We start from the raw sequence: 14,870 nt of genomic DNA on the forward strand, positions 1-14,870 counted from the left end.
AGAGCTGGCGCCCTGAATTTGGACTTCCAGCCTACTGGACTGTGAGAGAATAAACTTCTCTTTGTTAAAGCCATCCACTTGTGATATTTCTGTTATAGTACACAAGATGACTAAGACAGGAGGCCTGTCCTGAGAGGCCTGTTAGCATGGCAGAGAGGACTGCTAGCCCAGCCAAGTAGGGTCTGCTAGCATAGCATACGGAAGCTGATGGAGCTGTCCTGGTTGGAAGCTGTCCTGATTGACCAACTGCATCCTGTCTCCCGAGTTACTTCCAAGTTGATCATGATCCTGAGTTGTAGCTCATTATTTCCCTAATAAACCCCTTAACTGTGAGTATGGTCTGTGCATTCTGTGTGGGCATTGCAACGAATTATGGAACCCAGTAGAAAAGTAGAGAGTGTTGTAGAGAGTGTTCTGTCTGGTGTGAGAAATGGTGAAGAATTTGGAGAGTGGAGGTGTGTCTGACCTCTACCTCACAGAAACCAGCTTTGTGTTGATTCAGATTCTTACACACCTCATGAAGTTAGACAAGTTTTGAGTATCTTTCAGATCTTCGCTAAAGCTACAGTGTTTCAAGGTACTCCTTCCCTAAACCCTGCAACTAGGTCAGATTCTCACTAAGTGCCCCCATAACACCATCTGCTTTTCCTTCCTGTATTATCACTGTTACATTTGGAGATATATGACCAGGTCTGTCTTTTCTATCAGTTGCCTTCAGGCCAGGATTCAACCCATGTACTTATACAGTAGGCCAGGCATTACAGCTTCAAAGCCAATAGGCACGAAAAAGTAACATAAATGAGAGGTGGGCAGGCTGGGGATTGTGATAAAAAAAACTTACCCCATCTATAGCGTTCAGCGCCATTCATAGGTTCTGTGCAGCAGATTTGCTTCATTTTAAAAGAGATGATGCAAACCCAGATTATTACGTGAATGTTAGGATGATAGCAACTAATTAAAACTAAAAACAGAGAGAGAAAGAGAAGAGAAAAACAACAACCACCTGAAGACTTAATATCCCTCATTTTGAGAACTACTCTGAACTTTCACGATGTACAACCAAGGAATTGTATATAACTGAGGCACAGGTTAGCCATGGGGCTGGCTGGGGTTCAGGGAGAAGTCATTTAGATTTGCTTTTCTCTATTTGTACCTAGGGACCATCACTTAAGTTCTCTTTCAAAGGCCCGTAGGCCTCTAGACTCTCACCAAGTAATTAAGGAGTTATTTATTTTTCTTTCTCTTGGGAAGAAGAGGGAAGTAAGAAACTGATCATTAAGTTTTACTAAATTCTCTGTGTTCCCTCCCAGAGGATAAATTATAAGTATTTGTAACAAGGAATGTGAACATGCAAATCTCATAAAAGCCCTGGGAGAAGTCAATTTTTGTCAAAAACTTATACTTCTTGTTATTTCATGTTTCTATTAAAAAAATAGAGGGACCTCTCTCTGACTGTATGGAAGGAGGGGAGAAAATTGAGACTAGAATTCATAGGCCCATTGTTTAAGCCTCCCATGGGTGATAGTAAAATGGGACAGAATGACTTCCTTCTAACTTCACACCTTTGAGAAGATTGTTTGATTGTATTCACAGATACAGTTTTGGGTTTAGAGAAACCCCTCTGTGACTATTCTTTTACCCAAGTGAGCTATGAGATCCAGACTGCTTAGACGTTAGAAAGAAAAAAATTCACCTTCAGCAGAGAGCTGAAAAATACTTGATTGTTGCTTAGTCTTGGATGGGCACTGAAAGGATGATGAAGGTCTTCTGACTGATTTTCATGTCCTGAAACTTCTCATTGTGTTTTACAAGAAACAAAATAAGGCCTAGTCCAGAGAAGAGAGTCCTCCACGGCTAGGGCAAGGATTCTTCAGCCTCACAATCTCAAGTTGTGGATTTATGCAAATTTAACAGCTTTTCCATGGCAAAAAAGACTGAGCAACAGTTAGATTGAGAGTTACTGACAGACAGAATGAACGTTTTAAATAGTGATGGAACAGCTCCAGAGTGAGCAGGAGAGAGGAAGCCTGTGACTCTGCAGTTGCTTCAATCACTCTGAGCTTCCCGGACTTCTTACAATGTGAGCATCATTCTTCACTGGGGGTGATTCCAGGTGTCAAAGATTCCTTCGCCCTCTCCACTCTTGAACATCAGGGCCTCTAAAAAAAGCTTAGGTTATCTAGAGCTGGGTGAGAGAAAGGGACGTATGTTGCCATGCTTGAGAAAAAACAGACAGAGGAATCTGTCATTTTCCAAATCTCTTTCTAAGAGATTTCGAGAATAATTTTGACAAAATGGGGTCTCTACATTGCATGTTCACCTACAAACAAATCATGGTCTTGGTGGATTTGAAGAATCGAAAAGATCTCTAGGTTGATGTCTAGGTTCTTTACTGAACCAAGTCAAGAGTTAACAGTCCTAACAAGTTCTAAAAATATATTTTCTTCTTAAGAAATTTATACATGTTTCTTACAGAACATTCTTTCCTGCCTCAGAGCCTTCTCTGCCTGGGATGCTCTATCCTTAAATTTTTTATGGCTCTGGACTTACTTCCAACGTCTCCTTCTCAAGGGGCCCTATCTGACCCTGTCTTAGTCATCTAGTGCTGCTATAACAGAAATACCACAAGTGGATGGCTTCAACAAAGAGAAATTTATTCTCTCACAGTCTAGCAGGCCGGAAGTCCAAATTTAGGGCGTCAGCTCCAGGGGAAGCCTTTCTCTGTCAGCTCTGGAGAAAGGTCATCATCATCCATCTTCCCCTGGGCTACAGGCTTCTCCCCGCAGGAACCTTGGGTGCACCCTGCTCCAGGTGCTTCTTTCCTGGTGGTATGAGGTCCCCACTCTGCTTGCTTTCCTTTCCTTTTATCTCTTGTAAGATAAAAGGTGGTGCAGGCCACACCCCAGGCAAACTCCCCTTACATTGGATCAGGGATGTGACCTGAGCAAGGGTGTTACATCCCACCCTAATCCTCTTTAACCACAGGAAGAGATTATGATTTATAACACATAGGAAAATCACAAAATGGAGGACAACCACATGACACTGGGAATCACGGCCTAACCAAGTTGACACATATTTTTAGGGGACACAATTCAATCCATGACAGGCCCTCTCCACCCAATCACAATTTATCATATAAGTCTGTTTCATTTTCTTATAGCATTTATTGCTCTTTTATCTCATTTGATTATCATTTATTGTGTATCTCCTTTTGTCTAAGGCATTTATTATTTTTTACACTCTATATGAATATAATTATATAAATTTACTGGAGCCCTGGTGACACAATGGTTAAGAGCTTGGCTCCTGACCAAAAGGTCAGCAGTTCAAATCCACCGGCTACTCCTTTGAAACCCTATGGGGCAGTTCTACTCTGTCCTATAGGGTTGCTATGAGTTGGAATCAACTCAATGGCAATAGTTTTTTTGGGGGGGGTTTTTTTTGGATATAAATTACTTTTTTTTTTTTTAATAATTTTTATTGAGCTTTAAGTGAACGTTTACAAATCAAGTCAGTCTGTCACATATAACTTATTTATTTATTTATTTTTAATTCAGTTTTATCCCCACTAGAAGGGAGCAGTACTCAGAATAGAATCAAGGCAAGGGGTAGAGGGGCTAATGGTTAAGAGCCTGGCTGCTAACCAAAAGGTCAGCAGTTCAAATCCACCAGCTGCTCTTTGGAAACTCTATGGGCAGCTCTACTTTGCCCTATAGGGTCACTATGAGTGGGAATGGACTGAAACCCAACAGGTTTGTTTGTTTGGTAGACGGTAAGCTCCACGAGGGCGGGAATTTTTGTCTGTTCATTACTTATTCTTAGGTCTGGCAGCAGTACCTTACACATAGTAGCCGTTTAGTAAACATTTACAGAAGGAAGAATGCAGGTACTGAGGGACTAAAAGAAGGAAAAACAGGCAAAAAGTAGGAAGCAGGTAGTAGCCCCACCTCGGACTCAGCCGGCGCCTGCAAGAACTACAACTCCCAGCATGCCCCGGGGCCCAGGGCGGGTCGCGGCCGCCCCGGGCAGAGAGCAGGACCCAGCCCTTCGGGCTCCCGGCGTGCCTTGCGAGCGCCGGCGCCGCCGCAGCGCCCGCCGGAACTTGTGGTCCAAGCGCGGGTGGGGGTGGGGCCGGGCTTGGAGGCGGGCGGGGGCCGGGGGCGGGCGCCGGCCCCTCCCCCGTCACTTCCTGCCAGGCTGCGGGCGCTCCAGCGGCTCCTCAGCGTTTGCGCCGGCAGTCGCCGCCGCGTCTCACTCGGCTCCCCTGGTCCCTGACCCCCGGCCCGGCGGCGCCCGCCCCTCCACGGCCACTCCGCCTCTTCCCTCCCTCCGTCCCTTCCTCCTGTCCCTTCTTCCTTCCTCCTTCCCCTCTTCGCCGCCGCCGCCCAGGACCGCCGGCCGGGGGACGCGCTCAGGGCAACAGCCAGGTGAGGCGGCCGGGCCTGGCCCGAAGGCGCTCGCGCGGGCGCCGCAGCCGCGGGGAGGCGGGCGGCGGGTGGGGCCTAGGCCTCGGCGGCGCCGCGCGCCGGCCTCCTCTCCCGGGCCTCGCTCCCGCCGGCCGGGCCTTCTCCTAGGAGGCGGGTCGTTCTGCGCCCCCGCCTCGCGCCGCCGGGCGGCCTGGCCCCCGGGCGCCCGGCCCTCTCGGCCCCTAGCTGGGGCCAGAAACAGGTGCCCCGACCGCCTTTCCTCATTCCTGGCCGCGCGCTGGATGCCGGAGTTGTTCCCGGGGCGGGGGAGGGGCGAGTCTCGGCTCCGGGCCCCGAGGTCCACGCGCACGGCCGGCCCGGCCGGTGGCACAGCCGGCGCAGGGGCGGCCCAGGTGTGCGACTCGGGGGCTGACCCCGCTCTGCCCCCTTGGGCCAGTCACTTCAGCTGGCAGAAGGGGCTGATACCGCCCCTGCCCCTTAAGGTTCTCAAGGTTCAGTGAAACGGGGCGTGTAAAGCACTTACCAGAGTGTCTCAAAGCGTCAACATTATTTATTAGCGCGATCACAAAACCCAGCGCGCGATCAGTAAGGTGTTTAATTAAATGGATAGAGGGCGCAGAAACTGACCTACCTACCCGTGTTGGGATCCTTGGAAGCGGAAATGTCTCAGCGTGCCCACTGCCAGCGCCAGGACATTGTTTTGGGTTGTTAACCCAAAGGGGCTTACGTTTAATTGGGACACTCTGCAGTAGGTAGCCTGTAAAAGATAGCTGCTGTTATTTCCATCTCATCCGTGTGGCCAACTGCAGGATTTTCACCACTGAGAGCAACCTGTCCGCTTCTTCTGCCATCATCCGGCTTCTTGTTGTCATCTCACTTCTGGGAAACTTGCTGGCAGAAGCAAACCTTTCTGCAGCACCTGCTGTGGGGTCGGGTTCTGGAGGGGGAAGATGGTGTACAAATATGAACAAACATGTCTGTCTGTCCCTTTCTTGCTCTACATCTCGAACTTCTAACTTTTTGTCACTGCAGCTTTGCTTTTATTCCCTCCGTTCCCGTTGGCTGACTTTCATTTTAAGCCCTTGCCCACCTCCGTGTTGCAGTATTGCTTGTATGGAAGTTTTCTTCTGTTCCAGCAAAGATGTGTGCTTCAGTCTGTTCTGCCCTTCTCTGGCTGTGGGGATGTTTTTAAGGTCACTCTTCCCTTCTGCCTTTAGCTTTAATTGTTTAGAGGGTGGGAGAAGGAGTGAGTTAAACTGGGTTTTCAGATGATTTGGGTCTTTCAGGAATCAAAAGTGCTTACCAAATGTAAATGACATTGCTACTTGTTGAAGTTAACACTAAAAATACAATTGGATCCTAGAGGGAGCCTTTTCAATCACCCTGGTGACAGGTGGGATTTTCAGAACAGTGACTTCATTGAAGCATGCCGAGTTTTTGTAATTATGTACTTAGTTGTATAGGTATACCCATCAGTAAGGTAATGCAACTCATGGAAGTTTAGATTTACAAAGGAGTCAGGAGTGTGTTTGCACTCCTGGCATAGTGGTTAAGAGTTCAGCTGCTAACCAAAAGGTCGGCAGTTTGAGTCCACCAGGCTTTCCTTGGAAACCCTATGGGGCAGTTTTGCTCTGTCCTGTAGGGTCACAGTGAGTTGGAATCGACTTGATGGCAACGGGCCTTTTTTTTTTTTGGTTCTCAATAATAACACGCATGATCCAAAGTGGCCTCCCTCTTCTTGACATTTTCTTAGAATTTTCTGACTCAAGGCCTTACCAGGGTTTCTAGTTTAAAATCTTGGCTTCGATGGCTTTTTAAAAACACCTGAGCAAACAACTAAACAACACAAAGCCTGTGTTCTACTCCCACATCGCTAATAGTAACGCTGGGGAAATGGTGTTTTAATATTGCAGTAAATAATGTAAAGTTTTTTTTAACTTTTTATCATGGAAAACATACAGACGCCAAATACTATACTGTAGAAAACCCCTGTGTATTGGTCGCTCATCTTTGACAATTGTTACCTCATAGCCAAGGCCAGCCTTGTTTCATATTGTACCCCTCCCCCAAACGATTATTTTGAAACAAATCCCAAACATCCTATCACAACATTAACGATTTCCACTTTTACCAGATTGCCCCAGTCTGTCACAAAATTTACTTTTAGCAGAGTCATACTTCTTGTTTTGTTAGGATTCTCATCTCTGTTTAGACAGTGTTACTATAAAAAAAATAAAATTTTTTTTATAGTGTTACTATAGAGCAGAAAAAAGAGCAGCAGCTTGATTAGTGCTTAATTCAGTGTTTCTCCCCATCAAACTCACGTCCAAAATATTGGTTTGTTTCTTTGCATATGAAAACAATAATTTTTCTATTAATGACTGTAATTGAAAAGCAGTCAGAAATAACAGATTTTCCTAATCCTATCTGCTGGGGACCTACCTGTTAAACCACTTTTTATGGAGAATTAACTTTGCATCCAAGTTAAAGTTAATTATTTATAATGAAAACCTTTAAAGTTTCTTTATAGTAGTTGTGTAAATATGTTGATCTCAGCTTAGGTTAAGAATTAAGTAAAGGGTATTTGATTTCAGTACCCTCCGTTGTAGAATTATTTTCCAAAGACTGCCCCCATCTGCCTTATTTGCAAACAACAAATTTATTTAAGCAGGAATGAAATCTTAATTTTTGTGACTAGTATGAAATCATAGCACAGGTGTTCACATTTTTCTTTCTGGTCTAAAAAGAGATCTAACCTAGAATAGAAAGTTGACAAGAATATTAAAAATGTCATTGTTACATAATTTTCAAACTTCTGGTCATGAACAGTTTCCAGTTCTTAGTCCTGTAACATTGTTATTTCACTTCTGTAGGTTGACTTTTGAACTTGATCAAGTACAGTGGAAATGTTTCATATTGTTTTAGTCGTTACAGCTTGGGAGATGGCGAAGGAAATGCCTTTATAAATTTAGAGGGGAAAAAAACCGATTTGGTATCTAGGAAAGGATACAGAATAAATTTTATTGTGAAAAATGCTTAGTGCTTCCCAGTAGGCTTAAAGTGCAACTCTTTAAGTATTTAGAATTGTTGCCATAAATACAGTTTCCTCAGAATAAATTGCTTTCTTTTGGGATTTAACAAGAAACTCCATTTATATATAGATTATTTTAAGTTTAGAAATGAATATGACTCGTGGAACTTTTTACCCAACTCTGAAAGTTCAAACTGTTAACATTATCCTGGCTATAATAATTAGACACGGTGTTATGTTGTGTTTTTTCAGCCATGTAGTTGCATGCATCAGGACTTCATTTATCTTTATGGCTGAGTAGTATTCCATTGTGTGTATACACTACATTTTGTTTATCCATGCATCTGATGATAAACGTTTTGGTTGTTGCCACCTTTTGCCTATAGTATTGTAAAAGTGCTGCAATGAACATTGGTGTACAGGTTTCTGTTTGCGTTCTTTCCTTCACTTCTGATTGTATACCTGTGATTGGGATTGTTGGGTCATAATCAGCTTTTCGAGGAACCACCACACTGCTTTCTACAGTGGCTGTACCATTTTACATTTTCACTAGCAATGGATGGAGGTTCATTTCTCCACAAACTGCCCAACACCTGTTGTTTTCAGTTGTTTTGATCATTCCTGGACTAATGGGTGAGGTGGTATCTCATTGTGGTTTTGATTTGCATCTCTCTTAATGAATGGCTAATGAAAGGAGCCCTGGTGGCACAGTGGTTAAGCGCTCAGCTGCTAACCAAAAGGTCCACAGTTCGAGCCCACCAGGTTTTTTATGGGAGAAAGATGTGGCAGTCTGCTTCCATAAAGATTACAGCCTTGGAAACCTTGTGGGGCAGCTCTGCTGTCCTGTAAGGTCACTATGAGTCGGAATCGACTTGATGGCAGTGGGTTTAATGGCTAATGATGTTGAGCATTTTTTCATATGCTTTTTGACTTTGATGCCCTTTTATTGGAGTAAGAGTGAAATTCACCAGCATATAGATGAAACTTCCATGAAAAAGGAGTCTTTTGTGAGATGTCGTAGGTCAGTTTCAGAGGCCTTGTTTTTATGAGCTTTCAAACTGGATCACCTTATTTGATGTTATACTTTGTGAAATAGAATTGCTTAATTTGAGGAAATGTAAATTTTGGAGTTGCTTTTCTTCCCTCATAATGGGATTTTGGAGCCTACAAAATTAACTTCTTATGACAAGGAGACCTTTTTGGTTGAAATTATTCTGGTATAATTTTCTACATGAGTTTTGCCTAAAATAAAATAAATAAATTTTAGCAAAATCAAGGTATAGCATTTATACCGCTGTTAGTTGCTGTCAAGTTGATGCTGACTCGTGGTGACCCCATGTGTGCAGAACAGAACTTCTCCATAGGGTTTTTTTTTTTTTTTAATAATTTTTATTGAGCTTTAAGTGAAAGTTTACAAATCAAGTCAGCCTCTCACACAAAAACCCATATACACCTTGCTACACACTCCCAATTACTCTCCCCCTATTTTTTTTTTTTTTTTAATGAGACAGTCTGCTCTCTCCCTCCACTCTCTTTTCCTGTCCTTTTCACCAGCTTCTAACCCCCTACACCCTCTCATCTCCCCTCCAGGCAGGAGATGCCAGCATAGTCTCAAGTGTCCACCTGATCCAAGAAGCTCACTCCTCACCAGCATGCCTCTCCAACCCATTGTCCAGTCCAATCCATGTCTGAAGAGTTGGCTTTGGGAATGGTTCCTGTCCTGGGGCAACAGAAGGTCTGGGGGCCATGACCACAGGGGTCCTTCCAGTCTCAGTCAGACCATTAAGTCTGGTCTTATGAGAATTTGGGGTCTGCATCCCACTGCTCTCCTGCTCCCTCAGAGGTTCTCTGTTGTGTTCCCTGTCAGGGTAGTCCTCAGCTGTAGCCGGGCACCATCTAGTTCTTCTGGTCTCAGGCTGATGTAGTCTCTGGTTCATGTGGCCCTTTCTGTCTCTTAGGCTTATAATAGGCTTGTGTCCTTGGTGTTCTTCATTCTCCTTTTCTCCAGGTGGGTTGAGACCAATTGATGCATCTTAGATGGCTGCTTGCTAGTGTTTAAGACCCCAGACGCCACTCTTCAAAGTGGGATACAGAATGTTTTGTTAATAGATTTTATTATGCCGATTGACTTAGATGTCCCGTGAAACCAGCTCCATAGGGTTTTCAAGGCTGTGACTTTTCAGAAGCAGATAGCCAGGCCTGTCTTCCGAGGTGCCTCTGGGTGGGTTCAAATGACAACTTTTTAGCTAGTAGTCGAGTGCTTAACTGTTTGGGCCACCCAGGGACTCCTATAGCATTTATGCTGTTCCAAAAAATATGAATTGCAAGTTAGAGATTGAACTGTGAGAACACATGCCAGTTGCTGTGGTTATTCCCCCCCACATTTTATTATGAAAATTTTCAAACATATCACAGAGTTTAAGGGACTTTACAGTGTACACCTGTATATCTACCACTACTTTTTACCATTAATGATTTACTTGCTTTGTCATATGTCTGTTCCATTTATCCATCCCTTTTTTAATTCATTAATCCACTTAATTTTTTTGGTACATCTCCACTAAATACTTCAGCATGTATGTCAAGTACCACTCCCCCCCCCCGACAAAAAACCCCCAAGCCCATTGCCTTTGAGTGGATTCCAACTCATAGCGACCCTATAGGACAGAGTTGAACAGCCCCATAGGGTTTCCAAGGAGCCAGCTGGTGGATTCGAACTGCTGACCAGCTCTTAACTACACGCCACCAACCAAAAAACCCCATTGCCATCGACTTGATTCCGACTCATAGCGACCCCATAGGACAGAGTAGAACTGCTCCATAGGGTTTCTAAGGAGCGATTTGTGAATTTGAACTGCTGGCTTTTAGGTTAGCCGTCAAATGCTTAACCACTGTGCTCCCGGAGCTCCGTGTCTAGTATTAAAAAAAGACCAAACCTGTTGCTGTTGGGTCAATTCCCATTCATAGTGACCCTAGTGCCTGTGTCTAGTATTAAAAAAAGACCAAACCTGTTGCTGTTGGGTCAATTCCCATTCATAGTGACCCTAGTATAGTTAGTCTTAAATTGAGGTAACCAGTCAGGTATTCCCAGATCTTTAAAAGCCAAATCTTTGTTAATTTTTATTTCTAGTTTTGCTTGGAGTCCAGAACTCTTTGCTTTCAACGAAAATCGTTTAATGAACTTTGGCACCAAAGTGTGCTTACCTATGAATCAAGTATTACAAAGCTTCAATAATGTTGACTAAATCTTTTGTTTTTACTTAGTAAGGAGATAATAAGATTAAAGATATATAGCTGTGTTGATGGATGGATCGCATGGATGTCTGTTTTGTGGACAACTTAATGCTCTCAACTAAACTTACTGCAAGGAAAATTTATTATTAAAAAGTGATAAAATGGGAAATTGCTGCAAATAGCTTAATTTATGTTTTAAATATTTACAGTTCCATACTAGTAAGTAAGGTTGATATAAAAGTGATTTTTGTCACCAGATACTCTATCCAGACTGTTAATTCTCTTTCCTAGGATTGTACATGTTCATTTATTTGCTAAAGAGGATAGTCAGGGGGCTGAAAAGTATTTTTTTAAAAAACCTAAGTGGAAAAATCTATCCAAGAAAGTATTTGCTTTCAATTAAAAATTAGTCTTCTAAATATTCAACCTGTAACCCATCTACTTCTGTTTAATCTAGAATCTAAATTTGGAAAGAAGTGTGGAGTTTGGGTTGATAAACAGTAATGGGAACAAAGTAGGCCATTTTATTTTATATGATACGGAAGTCATAACTGTCCTAGATGTTTTTTATTATGTCAACCAGGCTAAGAAAATCTATTTAAGTATCGTGGGTATTTTTCTCCCTAAACGAAAATGATTACTGAGGGGTACCTCATCAGATTGTTCCTGTATTTGATGTAGCTACAGGACTGGTTGCTCAGTGAGTGGGTTGATTTTAGTCAGCATGTTCTCTATCCCAATTTAAAATAGTTTTTTTTTTTTTTTAAAGTGTGTGGCTATATGTTTATATTTATACATGTTTATGTGACTGAGAACAAGATTAGTGAATTTGCTAGATAACAGTATTTGCTATTTATTGAGCTTTTGCCATGTGCTTTGTTAAAATTACCAAACCAAGAAAAACCAAATCCAGTGCAGTTGAGTCGATTCTGACTCATAGCGACCCTGTAGGACAGAGGACAGAGTAGAACTGCCCCATAGAGTTTCCAAGGAGGGCCTGGCGGATTCAGACTGCGGACTGTTTGGTTAGCAGCCGTAGCACTTAACCACCACGTCACCAGGGTTTCCTGTTAAAATTACAGGGGAGAGTTATTTATTGCAGAAGAGGAATTGCAGAGGTCAGATTGGATTTATCTAATGATAGAAAAGCTGCCATTCATGGAGCTCTTCCTTTGTGCTAAGCATTCAGCTAGACCCTTGATGTTATATTTCTAATACTCCCAAATGTCTTTGCAGAGTAAAGGTCATAATAGCTGAGGATGCCGAGGCCTATCTGAGAGGCCAAATAACTGACGCAGGGTCCTAAGGCGTTAAGTGTTACTGCTGGAACGCAGGCTTGTCTGGCTCCAAAGCCAGTGCTCTTTCTACAGAACCACACTTTAATATCTCGTTATGCTCAGGTGACTTTGCTTAGGATAGTTGATTCTGATTGTCACCAGTCTCTCCCCTCCACCTCCCTCAGCTGGAGTGATTTTTGTTCATAGACTGCCTAGTGATCACTAGAACTTTACACCAGTTTGAAAGAAAATGTGATGAAGTAATACTGTCTTTTAAATGAACCCCATCTGCCATTCCCTTGAATAGTTAGCTTGAAGATTTGCAGTTTGCTTTTGTTTGTTGTGATAGATTGGTGCAGTCAAATTAAGCTGAAACTTTTAAGCTGATTTAAAGGTTTGCGTGTGTGCATGCACGTGTGTGCACGTGTGGAACTTGGAGATGATGAGGAGGATGTTTTATTAACCTTTGTGCTGAAGAGTATCTCCTGTTATTGCTCTGATCCTTTATGAAGTTAATTAAAAATGATTTATTAAGCATAGTCAGAGTTGTTGCTAAGAAAACAAATCTCTTTCAAATTATAATATTCTGCTTTACTGGAAATGAATTAACTTTATAGGGCTAGGTGGTTTTTGCCCTCTTTGCTTCCCAGCCATTTTTAATATCCAGTTCTGGGCTAATGGCACTGGGAGTATTTAATGTAACTTTCTGTTTGGCATGAAACTGCCTGCTGAACTGTTTCTTTAAACTGATGATCACCTGAATAAGGTATCTTTTTGGTTCTCCAGCTAGGCAGTAGTCATCCTTTTATGGCTAGTTTTAAAAGGCTAGACCAATGAAATTCAGTCTGCCTTGGCATTTGGGATTTCAGTGAGATGTTGTATGAGGTTCCATTCTGTATTTAACCCTGATGGAGGCAGCCATGTAGTCTGTAGTGACATGTCTGTGTCTCATTAATCCTGAAAAGGTGTTGGAAATGTTTCCTTTCTGGGGCTGAAGTGAGCAGACAATGATGCTTAAATTGTTACTATAGTGGCTGCCTTCAGGGAGGAGCTTGTCTGATTCTCTCACATCTTTGCTTTTTTGAAGCCCAGCTTTCTATAGACTAAAAGTAACTGAGGCATGAATCTTCTGCCCTTGCAGATTCCACTCTCATACAAATAGGGCCGTTGTCTGCTGATAGCGTTGTGATTTTGTGCAGCATGCTAGGCAGTCCTTTGCTGTCAGACAGAGGACAACATGTATGTGATGATGTCTGCTTATGCTTAGAGGCTTAGGTTCTTTGTTGCACAATTTAACCCACCTGCTCACTGAGGCTCCATGACCCTTTACCTAGATGACAGGCAAACATATCTAGGTAAATAAGTTTCCTTTCAGTTGCTAGTAGAGTAAACCTTTACACTCTGGAACATCTAGTATATGACTTCTAGATAGTAACTTCCCTGTTAGCTGAGAATTTATCTATTTAAGCACCAAATATAAAAAAGAATGAAGTAAAAATCTTTCTTTGAATGTGGTGCTTTTTAAAATTTGCTGCATTTTTTTTTCTTAAATAGTGTGTTTTCAGCATTATTTATGAATATCAGGTATGCTGTATCCTGGAGCGGGGCGGGGGAGGCGGGCAGTGGTGGTTCAATGGTAGAATTCTTGCCCTCCATTCAGGATACCTAGGTTCCAATCTCTGCCAGTGCACCTCACGCGACCACCACATCTGTCAGTTGCTGTGATGCTGAACAGGTTTCAGTGGAGCTTCCAGACTAAGATGGACTAGGAAGAAAGGCCTGGTGATCTACTGGTGAAAATTAGCCGGTGAAAACCCTGTGGATCACAGTGGTCTTATCTGCAGCCAGTCATGGGAATGGTGTTGAACCGCGCAACATTTTGTTCTGTCGCGCGTAGAGTTTTCAAGGCTGTAAACTTCATGAAGCAGACTGCCACATCTTTTTCCCATGGTGTGGCTGGCAGATTTGAACTGCCAGCCTTTCAGTTAGCACCCAAGCACTTCACCACTGTGCCACCAGGGCCCCTCCAATAATCATATGATTACTGTTTACTGTCATATGAAATAGGTGATGTCAAACCCATTTTAAGGAGTCCTGGTGGCACAGTAGTTAAAGTGCTCCATCTTATAGGGTTATTGTGAGGCAGAATTGACTTGACAGCAATGAGATAGGTGTTTGGAAACCCATTTTATGTATTAAAAGGTTGAAGCCTTTTACTGTATCAGCAGTTAGAAGCCAAATCGTCTTTTACATTCTTATATATCTTCTTTAGTTTTGAGGTGCTGTGTATTATAAATGACTTGTTATTACTAATTAAAATGCCACTGTCTGTAAATTATTTATTTAAATATTTTATGTTGGGGAGAGAGTCCCAGGTGGAGCGGGAGAAAAGTATGGAGCAGAACTCACATTCATGTAAAAAAACCAGATTTAATGGTCTGACAGAAACTGGAGGAAGCCCTGAAACTGTGGCCCCCGGATGCACTGTTAACCTAGAACTGAAACCATTCCCAGAGCCCACTCTTAAAGCAAAGATTAGACAGGACTATAAAACAAAAAATTACACACGTGAGGAGTATGCTTCTTAGTTCAGTCAGATACATGAGACCAAATGGGCAGCTCCTGTCTGGAGGCAGCATGAGAAGGTATGAAGGGACAGGAACTGGTTGAATGGACACAGGGAACCCGGGGTGAAAAGGGGAGTGTGCTGTCACATTGTGGGGATTGCAACTAATGTCACAAAACAATATGTTTATAAATTTCCATATGAGAAATTAACTTGAGCTGTAAATGTTCACCTAAAGCACACACAAAAAAAAGGGAAGAAAATTTTTATGTTGGATTCAAGGTTAAACCAAACCAAGCCAAAGCTGTAGCTGTCAAGTCGATTCTGACTCG

General features: G+C 42.8%; 1 protein-coding gene across 3 annotated transcripts in view; it reads left to right on the forward strand.

The window, feature by feature from the left end:
- The first annotated feature begins 4,179 nt into the window (after positions 1 to 4,179).
- STAU1 (staufen double-stranded RNA binding protein 1) overlaps positions 4,180 to 14,870 on the forward strand; it is a 53,638-nt gene continuing 42,947 nt past the window's right edge. For 2 of the 3 annotated variants that reach the window (XM_049869051.1, XM_049869050.1), the window contains exon 1: positions 4,182 to 4,430. The gene's annotated coding sequence lies outside the window, so the exon portion shown is untranslated. Of the gene's footprint in view, positions 4,431 to 14,870 lie in introns of all 3 variants that reach the window. The other variant, XM_049869046.1, reaches the window with a different exon arrangement.

The sequence above is a fragment of the Elephas maximus genome, chromosome 25, assembly GCF_024166365.1.
Source record: "Elephas maximus indicus isolate mEleMax1 chromosome 25, mEleMax1 primary haplotype, whole genome shotgun sequence".
NCBI classification, from domain to species: Eukaryota; Metazoa; Chordata; class Mammalia; order Proboscidea; family Elephantidae; genus Elephas; species Elephas maximus.